This window comes from Podarcis gaigeae (genome assembly GCF_964106915.1).
Source record: "Podarcis gaigeae genome assembly, chromosome: 7".
NCBI classification, from domain to species: domain Eukaryota; kingdom Metazoa; phylum Chordata; class Lepidosauria; order Squamata; family Lacertidae; genus Podarcis; species Podarcis gaigeae.
The window spans coordinates 81,246,062-81,261,178 of NC_139683.1; positions in this window are offsets into that span (position 1 = coordinate 81,246,062).

Consider the following 15,117-nt stretch of genomic DNA (forward strand, 5'->3'; position numbering starts at 1 on the left):
GATCAAATGTACTAAAAGTGAAGCGGGATTCTTTCTGTTAATAGCAACATGGCTTGCATGCAGTGATGCCTTTATGCTATGCCAGAAGATTAAAACATGCTAGATGCTTTTTTTTAAAAAAAATCAAAAACCTGGTCTGTATGAGCCAAGGTTTCTCTTATTGGTCCACTTGCAGTGGAAGGCACATATGGGATGCAGGTTTCTGAAGATCAGAGCATTGACAAGCTATTGGCGATCACAGGCGGCACCTGGTCACGTTCTACCATCCGCTGTAATAAAGTTCCAGATGTCTAGAAGTGAATGCAGCTGTTGGCTGAACACTTCCTTTTCCTAAACTACTCTACAAGTATCATCAGAAAGAATGAACAGAAGAGAATGTAACAGATGGTGTCTGGGAAACCTAGGACCTGGAGAAGAACCTGCAGATGCATTGGGTACTAGCAGACCAGTCCTCTGCTGTCTGCCTTATTTGAATATTAAAATCCCAAGCTCATACTGTGTGGATGGGTGGGGAGAAATCACCATGTTGCAGATTTCAAGCATTTCAGTCATCTGGTGGTCACCTCATTTGCACAGCAACCTTAGTTAAAGGTAAAGGTAAAGGGACCCCTGACCATTAGGTCCAGTCGTGACCGACTCTGGGGTTGCGGCGCTCATCTCGCTTTATTGGCCAAGGAAACCAGCGTACAGCTTCCAGGTCATGTGGCCAGCATGACTAAGCCGCTTCTGGCAAACCAGAGCAGCGCACGGAAATGCCGTTTACCTTCCCGCCGGAGCAGTACCTATTTATCTACTTGTACTTTGACGTGCTTTTGAACTGCTAGGTTGGCAGGAGCAGGGACCGAGCAACAGGAGCTCACCCCGTTGCGGGGATTCGAACCGCCGACCTTCTGATCGGCAGGTCCTAGGCTCTGTGGTTTAACCCACAGCACCACCCGCATCCCGTGGTCACCTTATTTGCACAGCACTAGTGAAAGGAGTTTAAGTTTTGCCACAGCCAGAAATATCTGCAAAAAAAATAATAATGTTTGAGTTCAGTCCTAATTCAACATGAATAATGCCTTTTTCCATTCAAGTGATGACTATACAGGAAAATACTTTTAAATAACTCATTGGAAACTGTTCCCAAAATCTCTGGTATTAACAACGTGAATGGAAATGTGTCAGAATTTAAGCCCAGGAACCATCGAAAGGGCCATCTTGGGTTCTGATTCTAGTTTAGCAATCAAATGATGAAAATCTAATTGTGTGGCAAAATTACACACTGGATGCAACGGAGGATTGGATTGCTCATCTTTCTCCACCTTGTCCTCAGCCAAGTGGCATGGAACAGCTGGCCAGAATTTCTGAGCGCCTTTAATGAAGTGAATAGTTCATTGTTAGTATTTGGTGATTAAATGCAAAAAGACTAATATTCCTGTGTGGATTTGCTGAAAGACAGTTGCCCCAGAAGGCAGGCAAGTCTCAGAAAGTGTCACATGGCTTTACAATCGGCTTATTCAAAAATGCAGAGCAACCCTACTCTTTGAGTAGAATATGTTCTGCTGTGTTCAATGGCATTTACTCCTAGGTAAAGATGGATTCATGTGACTTCTTCATCAGTTTGCAATTCTTTAAAGAAAAAGGGTATACTTGAAAAGTCATATGCATTTTCATGCGTATTTATCCTAATACATGCGTTTTTACGTTATTTTCACATATATACACATTTTAATGCACTTTTCCCTTATATACATGTTTTTGATTAGAGAACTGAATCACAAAATCAGGAGGAGCGCAAATTTTGAAGGGTGTGTTTTAGTTGGTGAATTGTTTTGGAAAGTGCAAATTCATGTTTAAAAAGTTACACCCAAAAAATTGCCTTCCATCCTGGCTCCCAAGTAAGTTTGCACAGAATTGCAGTTTTACAGTACAAACCTATGCATTCTGCTCAGAGGTAAGATCCATTATATTCAATTGGACTTGCTCCCAGTCAGGTGCGTACAGAATAATTGCAGCCTTGGTCCTTCTACTTTTTTTTTTAAAAAAAACACTATTGCAATTATTTAAACATTTTTAACAAACCAACTACAGGATAAATGCTGCTTCCTCTATTTTCTGTTCCTGGCCTCAGAAATCTGTGCAAATGAACTTGTGTCTAATTCAATTGGGTTTGCTGTCAAAAACCTTCTCCAGCATTCTAATGAAATGAATTCCAAACCCTGGAGACTCACTCCAGGGAAGCACCATGTGACACAAAGTCTTCCAAAGGAAAAAGCTTCAAGCCAGCATCTGGTTGCCAAGGAGTTATTTCCAAGCCACTGTCATCCCCCAAAAATGTTGATACTTACATCTTCTTTTTCACAATATGGTGTTACAAAATGATAAGGAAGAGAAGCAGCCATTATTTCAGTCGCACAGATGACATGCTTCGCATCTATATTTCAGAATCAGGAACTTAGCTAAATTTCCCACTTTTGTGGTGGTTTAATGTGCTTTCTATGCTTGTTGGGCAAGAATGCCCTGGCCCAGCAAGGAAAATCTGTGGACTGCTGATGCAGGTGTGAAACCGGATGTAGCTCACAGGTGTAGCTTATCCATCACCGCCATAGATGCTTTGAATGTGTTTATGAAGATGTCCCTCCCTGTCTGGGGGCACTAGTCATATACGATGAAGGAATGGCTGAAACTGCATTGGGGGCATAAATGTTTAAAGCTGGGACCATTCCCATTTTCACTTTGTGTTCAGAGGCACAATCTACCACGACCCATGAGACAGGGACTTTGTAATGCACAGTGAAAGGCTCTTGAGGTTCAGTCTAATTCCTTAAAGAGAGATGCTCCAGGACCTTCTCAGCCAGAGGACACAACCCTGCAGGAACTCTGTCCCTCTAGCCTCACAAAGGCTACAGAATAAGGTTATAGCCTTTTGATCAGCCAGCCAGCTCCTCCAAAGACTACCATACTTAATGTCTAGTCAGCCTAAATACTGTAAGGCTTCCATTAACTTTAACTCCCTGCAGAGGGAGCATCTACTGTCATTGTCAGTAGGACCTCTTTGAGCTGCTGATTAGCAAGAGAATGGGTTGGGGGGGGGGACACAGAAGAAATTTTCAGCCCACCACTGCCAAAGGATAGCACTGTGAAGTGCACAGAGCTGGTGAGAAGACCCTATGAGAAAGAGGGATGTACAAGGAGCATGTGACAGTGATGGGGGAGGCATGGGGGGAAGCAACTTCAATGAAGTGGCCAGGAATCAGGTCATATAATATGGTCATGGTTGGAAGTCGGGTCCTCCATCATGGAGGGCATGTGTTGCAGTGAGATCACCAGAAACTGTCTCCCTGTTGTGGGGTGGGACCATTTGGATGGCCACAACACCCCATTGGTTGCCCCTCTGTTGCTGGGGCAGAAATTTGTTCAGTTGGGTTGGCTATTGGCTGCTGAGAGGCTATTTAAGCTGCTGGACGTCGCTGGAGAGTTTCACTTTCTTGCGACGTGCAGTGAATCACCCACCCTCCTCTCCCTATATTTAGCGTTGTTCTTATGGCCTTGCTATGCCTGTCAAGGGGTTGTCTGTTTTGGAGCAGGGGCCCGGTAGGAATTTTGCCATTTGGCTGATTGGCTGGTGCCACTTGGTTTTTGCCTACCGTGTAGCAAATCGTCACAACTTTGTAAGGTTGGCGGTTAGGCATTTGGTTCAATGTTTTGGGGAGGGGGCATGGTTGGCTGTGCCTGCCCCTCCATTACTGCTGCTGCTAGGGAATTCCATTAAAGCAATCCAGGGGCTTGCCTTGTTTTTTCTGAACCCTGTCAAGGAGCTAGGGCCATGCCAGAGCCCCTGGGAGCATCTGGGGTGAACTGTGAGATTGAAGGAGTTCTCGCTCCCCCAGGGGGGTTTCCCTTACCGACAAATGGTGGTGCCCAGTGTCAGTCCTGTTCCTGCCACCGTGCAGGTTCAGGTCGTCTGGAACCAATGCCTAAGCAATCACTCACATGCTGTAATCCATAAAGTTGTGGCCAAAATTGAATGCCAAAAACCTTAAACTAAAATCTGTGTCTATTGTGTCTTCATTTGGGGGTGGTTTTTTTTGGGGGGGTCTTGACATGCAAGCAAAGGGGCAAGGCCTTCTAAGGTAAATCATGGGATATTAAAGCCTATGCAGAAAGCAGCATGAGACTTAAGGAGGAGGAGGGTATCCAAATCAGGAGATTTCAGCTTAACAGAGATATTTTGAATGACGGGAGAGGGGAACAGCCAGCAGGTGGGAATGCCAGAAAATACCCAAGGACGATGGGTCGCTTTTTCCAGTTTAGCATTAATTATAGCTGAATTTCACAAGTATCTGCACAGCATACCTGATTCCCATGGTTTCTGAGGAATTTCTGAAGGAGTACATTTCAGATTTAAATCATTTAATCACCTCTCAAAATTCGCTGTATTAATAACATTTTTGCTAGCATTTTCAGAACGACGGCATTTGGTTTGCTTAATCGCTGTGTGCAAATTGGAGCCTAGTGTTTAGTGAACGGGTTTTTTTCTCCACTGGACACAACTGTTGCCAGGGATCAGGTAGGAGAAGCTGGCAGCTAATGGGCCACAGGCCAGCTCAGTGAGTTAGGAGGAATTCTAGCTCAGAACAGCTTATTGTTGTTGTTGTTTAGTCGTTTAGTCATGTCCGACTCTTTGTGACCCCATGGACCAGAGCACGCCAGGCACTCCTGTCTTCCACTGCCTCCCGCAGTTTGGTCAAACTCATGCTGGTAGCTTCAAGAACACTGTCCAACCATCTCGTCCTCTGTTGTCCCCTTCTCCTTGTGCCCTCCATCTTTCCCAACCTCAGGGTCTTTTCCAGGGAGTCTTCTCTTCTCATGAGGTGGCCAAAGTATTGGAGCCTCAGCTTCATGATCTGTCCTTCCAGTGAGCACTCAGGGCTGATTTCCTTCAGAATGGAAAGGTTTGATCTTCTTGCAGTCCATGGGACTCTCAAGAGTCTCCTCCAGCACCATAATTCAAAAGCATCAATTCTTCGGCAATCAGCCTCCTTTATGGTCCAACTCTCACTTCCATACATCACTACTGGGAATACCATGGCTCATGAGAAGAGAAGACTCCCTGGAAAAGACCCTGATGTTGGGAAAGATGGAGGGCACAAGGAGAAGGAGACAACAGAGGACGAGGTGGTGGGACAGTGTTCTCAAAGCTACCAGCATGAGTTTGACCAAAGTGCTGGAGGCAGTGGAAGACAGAAGTGCCTGGCGTCCTCTGGTCCATGGGGTCACGAAGAGTCGGACACGACTAAACGACTAAACAACAACCTACCTCTGTGGACATGCAGAGAGAAGCCACAAAGCATGGCAGGAGGGGGTGGGCATGCGGGGAGAAAATGATCCTTCAGATTCCCTGATCAAAAAACATTAAGGGCTTTATAGCTAACAGCTTTGTCAGAACCAGCACTTTGAATTGAGTCCAAGCACACACTGGAAGACAGTGGAAATTTTTAAACCCTTGCAGAATATGTTCAGTTTGGCCACTTGCAGTTAACAGCTGCTGCATTCCACATCAACTGAAGTTTCTGAGCAACCCATTGCAGTAATCCAACCTGGTTATACCAGAGCATGTATAACTGTGGCAAGGCTATCTTTGTAAAGGGCATAAAACTGATACAGTTCTTACCCAAAGAGCTTACAATCTATATCAGATAGGCAAGACAAAGATAGAGGAGCAGGGCGATCAGATACTGATGCTGAGTAATGGGGAGAATCAGATGGGAGCACAGAAGCAGGCAAAATGAAGCTGGGGCAGTGAAGTAAAGGCTTCATTTTAAGAAGGAAAGTGGAGAAAATGAAAAAATGGAAAGGAAAAGGAACAGGGAAGCTTGACAAAAGGAGAGGGGGAGGATGCTGCTACAAGGGTGAGCATCATAGGAGAAGGAAGGAACGTGACTTCCAGCTGGAGGCTGAATTTGTAAATAAGTAATTGAAGTATCATAAATGGGTAGTTCTGGGACACCGGTAGCGCTGTGAGTTAAACCACAGAGCCTAGGACTTGCCGATCAGAAGGTCAGCGGTTCGAATCCCCTCGAGAGGGTGAGCTCCTGTTGCTCGGTCCCTGCTTCTGCCAACCTAGCAGTTCAAAAGCACGTCAAAGTGCAAGTAGATAAATAGGTACCACTCTGGCGGGAAGGTAAACAGTGTTTCCATGTGCTGCTCTGGTTCGCCAGAAGCGGCTTTGTCATGCTGGCCACATGACCTGCAAGCTGTACACCAGCTCCCTTGGCCAATAAAGCGAGATGAGCATGGAACCTCAGAGTCGTCCACGACTGTACCTAATGGTCAGGGGTCTCTTTACCTTTAAATGGGTAGTTAGTAACATGGCTTACTTTACTTACCAGATTCACCACCCCCAGAAATGGTGAATCCTTATTAAAGGGTGGTGGAGGTACAGATTGGCTTTTTTATGCCAACGACATTTTGTGGATACTGCAAAAACCTTGCAAGCATGAGGAACCGTGATCACACACGAGACACCTGTCTGGAAGCACCCAGAGATGCAAATGAGAGACAGAGAGTGAGCTAGAGGGTGTCTGAGAGTAGATAAGCACATGCAGAACCAGAGGAGCAAGGAAAGGTGTCAGAGGAGACATCAGAGAAAATCTAGATCGGGAGCACAGAGGTGGAGAGGTTTAAATCTGGCAGCATGAAGCTTAAACTTGAAGTGATGTATGACAAGGAGCCAGGATAAATATTTAAGAAGTGGGGAGGATGTGATGGTAGCAGAAAGTGAAGTCTTGTTCACAGCATAACACCTGAATCTACATCAGTGCCAAGCCACTTTTAAATAGTTCTGGAGTGGAGAATCTGAGGGGCTCCTTCAGTTCGCGGCAGCTGTGCCTGACCCACCCCAGGCAAAGAGAGCTTTCCTAGCACAGCTGGAAGATCAAGCATCGGATAAATGTAACCGGCAAGGCTACTGGCAATTGGGGAGTAGAGATAAGGGGTGGGTTCAGGCAGAAGAGATGTGTTCTGAGATAAGATTAGAAGCTTTGCTCTTGTTAGAAATAAAGGCCAATTCCAAGCACAATTAAGAACACCGTGGTTGTTTGTGCTATTATGAAATCGCAATACAGTTTTTCAAGCTACTTATATGAGCTGTCACTCCTCTGTTACAGCTTTATGAGTGTCAAGTCGTCGGCATGGTTGGAAACTTTTCTGTACTCCGAAGAAGCAATTGTGACCAAAGTGGAAGAGGAGGAATGACCACTGGGAGGAGAGCAGAGAGAGAAATGCCATGCATAAACGGATGCCTGCTTCTGCCCCAGCTGCAACAAAACATGTCTCTTCTGTATCATTCTCTACAGCCACTGCAGGCACTGTAATTCTCCAGTGATTTGACTTCACCCCCAATGGCACACTCTTCCATTGCCTCCCAAGATAGACAGATGCCAATCAACTTCCAAGTTCACAGGCCTTATGCCACTGAATGCCAGTTACTGATACTACTACCATGTTTGTGGGTTTCCTTGAGCCATCTGGAAGGTCACTACGGGAAACGGGAAGGTGGGATGGATATACTTTTGTTCTGATCCAGCAGAGCACTTCTTCTGTAATTCAAGCATACCATTGGCCCATGGAACTGAAAGCAGCTAATTGGCTACTTAAGGGAAATAAGGAAAGGTTCAATTGCAGGGAGCAGTCAGACTACTACCACTTCTGAACAAATATATTATTAGGATCTTGACCATGTCAACAAGAACTGCTGGATAATACAGAACTATATTTGCTTCTGCTTCCAGCTGATTGCAAAAATAAAAATGCATTGCTTCAAAAACCCTAATGTGGAAGCAACCATCTGTGAAGTGATTTGATATTATTCTTTACAGAGGTTTGAGGGGCTTTGTTATGGTGCATACCCTCCATGAACTTCTAAAACTAAAATATATTGATTATATGCTTAAGTGATAGGCACTTGACCACCTGAATTTGTTATTAGAAAAACTGATATTGTGAAAGCCACAAACCTTTGTTTAAAAGCGAGTGGGGTTGACTTTCATTTTTCAAGTCCACTAAGGTTATGAGGTATAAAAAGATAAGCATATCAAGAATACAGTATGTTAGAGATACTGTCTTTTTAAAACTTTAATCCTGAATATGTCCAAGATAGGGACCTCATTTCTTTCTGTTTAGTCTTGTTCCCATATCCTTACCATTGAAATGTTCTGCATATGCAAAGAGAAGCAGCTAAACACATTTTGATGCTTGCGGCAAAGGACAAGTTAGAACCCACTCCCCTTACAGGTGCTGATTGGACATTTTAAACATTGGTGCTGAGGAGGTGTCCTCTACTGGGCCTGAAGGCAAGAAGAGAGATTAGCTTAAGGCGTACAGAACAGTCTGCATAGAGAAAATGTTATGAAAATGATATATAGATGGTATTTGACCCCAGTCAAACTTGCAAAAATATACCACCTGTCTGATAACAAATGTTGGAAGTGTAAGGAAATTGAAGGAACATTCTTTCACCTCTGGTGGACTTGCCCTAGAGTGAAGGCTTTCTGGGAAATGATATATAATGAGTTGAAAAAGGTATTTAAGTATACCTTCCCTAAGAAACCAGAGGCCTTTCTTTTGGGTATTGTCGGCCAGAGTGTGTTAAAGAAGGATCGAACATTTTTTATGTATGCAACAACAGCAGCACGGATACTTGTCGCCAGGCATTGGAAGACACAAGCTCTACCCACACTGGAAGAGTGGCAGATGCAACTGATAGACTACATGGAACTGGCTGAGATGACCGGCAGAATCCGAGACCTGGGAGAGGAGACGGTGGAAGAAGATTGGAAGAAATTTAAGATTTATTTACAAAAATATTGCAAATTGTATGAATGTTAAGAAGGATGCTAGAGTATAAACAACTTGGCACCATTGAGTTTAAGGAAGTGAATTAGGAAGATAAGATAAATTTAAGAAATGATAAAAATTTTGGAATATGTTGGTTATATCTAAACCTGTTAAGATTTGAATAAAGCGATAGTCAAATTTAGAGGTATAACATTGGAAAATTAGTTATGATGAATAAAAAGTAAGGGGATAAATTTGCTGAATAAAATTATAACCAGGAACGCAGGAGCGGGAGATGCGAGGGAGTCCAAAGAAGTGAAAAGATCTATGTTAAAGAGATGTGATATTGTATTGTTTTATTGGCATTGTGATTAAAACAAAAAATTGTTAATAAAAATATTTATAAAAAAAAAACACAGAATAGTCTGCATAGGACACACACTGTTGTCCAACACCTCTCCACTGCTCTGCAATAATCTGGCACTGGCTGCCTGAGGCAGTTGCCTCACTCTGCCTTTCGGTAGGGCCAGCCCTGAGTTTCAAATCTGGAACTTGAACTGGAGCCATTGGCACTCCCCATGCAATATCACAAATTCCAAGCAGCGTTCTGTGGAGACTATCCAAAGCACAGAGCCACGATGCCAAGATAACGTAAGCCCCAAGCTCAAATTGTCCTGGCTTCCCTGCATGTCCATGTTATAATCCCTCCTTGGAGGAAAGAAGAAACATATCTGGGAGTTTCTGAGTGGCTCGTTTACTGTCCTCTAATTCTTCTGATGTAGCAGTTGCAGGTTCAGTGGTTGCAAATCAATGAATTCATCAAGAGTGGTTCTCTGCTGTCTCACAGCTTTTGTAACTCAGCTAACTTTGCAGCACAGCCGTCAATCAGGCCACTCCACAATGTGATTCATATATTCTACAATACTTGTCTCTTGTTTTATTGGTTTCAGCAGGAATGAACTGGCTTTTTGAGAAACAAATAGAGATCCAAACACTTGGATTCAGCCAGCCTGTCTGTGGTTGTAAGTCCGTTCATAAACTGCCATTCAAAGAATTTCTCCCCATACACGCATTAGTCACCTCACCATTGGAGGTATTGGTTTCATGGTCTGGTTACAAAATGTAGCCCCTACAACTCTAGAATATATGGTCAAGAATATGGTCGTGAATCTATGAGTAGGAAAATCACTGGCTTATGAACCATTTTCAGCCACAAACTCATTCAGGGCCAGCTGAATAAATAAATAAGGGAACTTCAAGGATTTACTGAAAGCAAAAAAGGTGCCAACTATTTCACCCAAAGAGGCTTTTCTTCTAAAACATTGGTGGCTGGTTTCCAGTGCACACTGATTTATTCTTGTCATCATCTTCACCTTGTCCTCTTCAGCACCATCTCTGGTGCTTTCTTCTTTCCCTCTCTGAGCATCCAAAGAGTCTTCAAGCCAGCAGCTGTCATAGGACAACAGCTTCCATCATCTATGTCCACTGGTCATGCTGATTTGGGATGACAGGAGCTGTGGTCTAACAACATTTCAGGGGCACCATTTTGGCTACCCTAGATGTAGACTGTGGCCCAATGGCCTAATTACACATGGTTGTCAAAGCACAGAGAAATGAGAAAGAAAGCGGCAGAAAAAGAGAGAGGAGGTGGTACATTGTCCACTTTGGGCGCTGGCCCCAAACCCTGCTGGCTTTGGCACTGCCCATCATTGGCATGCAGTCTCTCATAGATCCATTCTGAAGGAATGCAGTCCTCTCTCTGCTGTATCTGAAGTTCTAGTCCCCCATGGTGTAGTGGTTAAGAGCGGTGGACTCGTAATCTGGTGAACCGGGTTCGCGTCCCCACTCCTCTACATGCAGCTGCTGGGTGACCTTGGGCTAGTCACACTTCTCTGGAGTCTCTCAGCACCACTCACCTTACAGAGTGTTTGTTGTGGGGAGGAAGGGAAAGGAGAATGTTAGCCACTTTGAGACTCCTTAGGTTAGTGATAAAGCGGGATATCAAATCCAAAACTTCTCCTCCTCCTCATATTGGTGAGCCGGCTCAAAATCGGCCAGGTTGCCTGAGTCAAACCACTGTCTTTCAGCCTCAGTCCACCACCTACAATTTGGGGCCAAGCATGCTGGCTTGGTAAGGGCTTTGAAGTTCCTATTCTTCTCATTGCAACCTGGAAGAAATCATCAATAAGCTCCACAACAATAAAAAGGCATCCAAGCTAAAAGAGTGCACCAGGTTTCTCCAGGTGTCCAGGGTAGAAAGTTAGAGCGGTATGCTGGTCAGTGTTAAGTGATTTCCGTCTCCTTGATCTGGGAGGTGAGCAAGGACTTCACCATAATAATAATAATAATAATAATAATAATAATAATTTATTTATACCCTGCCCATCTGGCTGAGTTTCCCCAGCCACTCTGGGCGGCTCCCAATCAAATGTTAAAAACAGTACAGCATTAAATATTAAAAACTTCCCTAAACAGGGCTGCCTTCAGATGTCTTTTAAAGATAGGATAGCTGCTTATTTCCTTCACATCTGAAGGGAAGGTGTTCCACAGGGTGGGCGCCACTACCAAGAAGGCCCTCTGTCTGGTTCCCTGTAACCTCACTTCTCGCAATGAGGGAACCACCAGAAGGCCCTCGGCGCTGGAGCTCAGTGTCCGGGCTGAACGATGGGGGTGGAAACGCTCCTTCAGGTATACTGGACTGAGGCCGTTTAGGGCTTTAAAGGTCAGCACCAACACTTTGAATTGTGTTCAGAAACATACTGGGAGCCAATGCAGATCTCTCAGGACTGGTGTTATGTGGTCCCGGCGGCCAGTCCCAGTCACCAGTCTAGCTACCGCATCCTGGATTAATTGCAGTTTCCGGGTCACCTTCAAAGGTAGCCCCACGTAGAGCGCATTGCAGTAGTCCAAGCGGGAGATTAACATCAAGTCTATTAAAGTTGCTTTATTTTGGCTAGATCATGTCAAAGGCCTGGTTCTCTTGGAGGTGAACAACCTGTGTCTGAGTAGTACCACTTCAGCTCGCACTTCATACCTCTGAATGTTTCTCCCTATGTCACAAAATGTCTTGTTCAGAGAATGGCTGCCTATTGCAAGGGTAGGAGAGGCCTTTCTGTGCACAGAAACATTTTATGCAGAGGTGCATTCCTTCAAGTCACAAACGCACACAGTACAAAGTGGTACAGCCACCTACCTGGTTCCCCACCTTCCTCTGAATAGGCCCCAAGGGAACTAAATGTGCAGCAGGTCAACTCAGGGTATATTTTCCTTTTATTCTCCCCCCTGTTTCTCCACCCCTCTAAGGTGTTGAGTGTTGGGAGCTAACGAACTTCGCCTTGTAAAAACCCCCAGTTAATCATGTCAACTTCGCTGTAAGCAAGAGAGGAAGGGGCTTCAAAGGGGTCAGCTGAGTCCCCAGGGGACACGGGGCCCAGACGCCAGCGGAGAGATCCTAATCGGGCTTGCAGCGATTGAGGGCTATATTTGCCCAAGGATTTGGGGACAGGCCAAGAGCAGTTCCAAGCGAAAAAAGAGAGAAGCTCGATTCAGACTTCATCTCCCTCAGAGAGTATTGGCTTTTGCCAGGCTCCAGGCACGGCTGCAACGCCGAGGGAAGCTCGCTCAGCCCCAAACCAGAGAGGGAGAGGGAGCGAATGAAGTACAGGAGTAATTTGAGATAATGGCTTTCTAACAGGCTTGGGCAGACCTTGGACACAAGCAAGTGATGTTATCACCCTGCATCAGCATTCCTCTTCAGAAAACAGGGCTAGGTGGTGGTGCTGGGGGTGTTTTGGGTTTATCCCTCCCCTTCCACTGCATTCCCTCCCTCCTCGCTCCTTCCGAGGGAAACATTAACATTCCTTCCAGGATTGCTAAACAGAATCTTAATTAGCTGATACTCTTGCGCGAGGGTTTTTCTTAACTAATGGTTGCTGTCAGGGTATCTCTCTCCCTCCCTCCCTCCCTCTCTCTGTCTCTTCTTCGGGTTCTTTGGGGATATCGTGTTCTGCTGCAAAGCATGACTGAAATGTAATGTGCAGGCGGGAGAAAAAGGGAAAGGGCAGAGAGGGAAAGGGAAGATCTGCAAATCTCAGAGTCGCAGGCCCACTCCCGGCCTGTCTCATCCGGGAGGCATTGTTGGGAGAGCTAATGAGAGGAGGAGGCGGCGCCGCTACACTTCTCCCGCAAAAGCATGGCGAGGACTTTGTAAACAGGGCTGCTTGCAGGTGGGCTGGGCTGTGGGCACTTAGAATCATGGAGGGATCCCGGGGATCATCTAGTCCAACCCCCTGCAATGCAGGAATCGAGTCCCTGGGTAGCGTGGACTCGAAGGAACCGGGCGCACTGACCCACTGTGCCTCTAGGGTTGCTCCCTTCCGCCCCAAGGCTCCCCTGCCGTCTAGACAGAGAGCCGGCGAAAATCCTGCCCAGCTTAAAGACAGCTGAGCCTTCCTTTTCTTTCGGAACTACAGTGGTACCTCGGGTTAAGAACTTAATTCGTTCTGGAGGTCCGTTCTTAACCTGAAACTGTTCTTAACCTGAAGCACCACTTTACCTAATGGGGCCTCCTGCTGCCGCTGCGCCGCCGGAGCACGATTTCTGTTCTCATCCTGAAGCAAAGTTCTTAACCCGAGGTACTATTTCTGGGTTAGCGGAGTCTGTAACCTGAAGCATCTGTAACCCGAGGTACCACTGTATATATTCTTCTAACCTGATCCTGCCCCCACCCCGCAGGCTCCTCTAGGGAGCTCCTTTTTATTTAGGGCTATCCAGCACACTCCCAACTTTTGCTAACCAGGCCGCTACGAGAACTTGGCCAGATTATTGCCATGGGGTGTGGAACGAGGGTGTCGGGCCTGTAATAGCGGTGTCCCCCAAGGCACACTTACCTGAGAGTTTCCCACCGTATCAGCCTGGTTAAGGCTGCGCTGCATCGTAGCACCCCCTTGCACCGAACCGGACACGCGCATTATTTAACCCAAGGAAACGGTCTTGTTTTGCAGCAAGCAGCGCCTGGTTGCAGTTCGCTTGGCCCACTGGTCTCCTCCACCTGAGTAAGCGGACAGCCCAGTTAGTATAGCATGAGATTCTTAATCTCAGGGTGGCATGTTGGATCCCCACGTTGGGCAAGAGGGTCGGACTAGATGACCCTCGTGGTCCCTTCCAACTATGTGGTTCTGTGAAAGCAGGTGGGTGAGAGTTGGGAGACGGAGGGTCCTTTTCTCATGCTGCTTCGGTCGCTGAGATAATCTGTGAGGCCTCTCCCACGTTTCTTATATGGGGAAAAATACTGTAAGTGTTTGTATGACTGAGTTAGTATATATGACACTTTTCCTCTTTTTTAAAAAAACTAAAATTGAAAGGCTCGAGGTAAGCACTATACGGGCACGATCCACTGGGAAGTTTTCTTGCGCGGGTCTCCTTTGGAGTGGCATTGCCCTTCGATTTCGATGTCTTCTTAAGGCTGAAGTCCTATATTATCTGAGGTTGGGACTGAGCCCTGGAAGTCCGTGCGCCTTGCTTTTGACAAGGCTTGATAGAGTTGCACTATGTCTCTCGGTTGAATTTATTAGTGCTCCACGTTAGCTGGACCTTGCCTTGTATTTGCAAATGAAATGCTAAAACGGTGCCCCCTCCGCCTCCTCATTCATTCCAACAGGAGTTATCCGCTCAAGAAACCCGCCTGCCTGTGCCCTGGGCCTTATTATTTTGCCATTTGAAGCTGGCAGCGCGAGGAGGGAAACAGGAGAGCCTTCACCTGGCCAGCGAAAGGCCAAAAACCCCAAACCCACCACGAAGCGAGGCCTGGTGCCTGACGTTAACCCTAAAGAAGACGGCTCCTGTTTCTCGGGAAAGGCCCGGGAATAAGCGCTTCTTTGTCTACCAACCTTCTCTTTGCCGCTACCCAGATTTTGGAATTAAGTCAATTAGGTTACTAACGATTAACATGGATATCACTACATATCTAGAGAAAGTGACGAGGAGATGCGAGGCAAACTTGCTTTTTTCCCCTCAGATGAGCTGTTGGAGTGTATTTTGTTGCATTTTTAGTTTCAGGTTGCCAATATTTGTATGTGGATCCGTATTTTTGAGATACGGATCGTTGGACACGATGGATTTGTTCGGCTTCATTGTTCTTCTATAGGCCGCCTTGAACGCGGCCCAAGGCGGCGCATAGAATTGAAAGGCAGCGCAATCCAGCCCCAGTCTGCTCCGAAGTGGTTCAGTTGGGCTTCGTTTATTATTTAGAATGTGATCCTAATACCCCGCTTACCTGTGTAAGCAAGTCCAAAGACA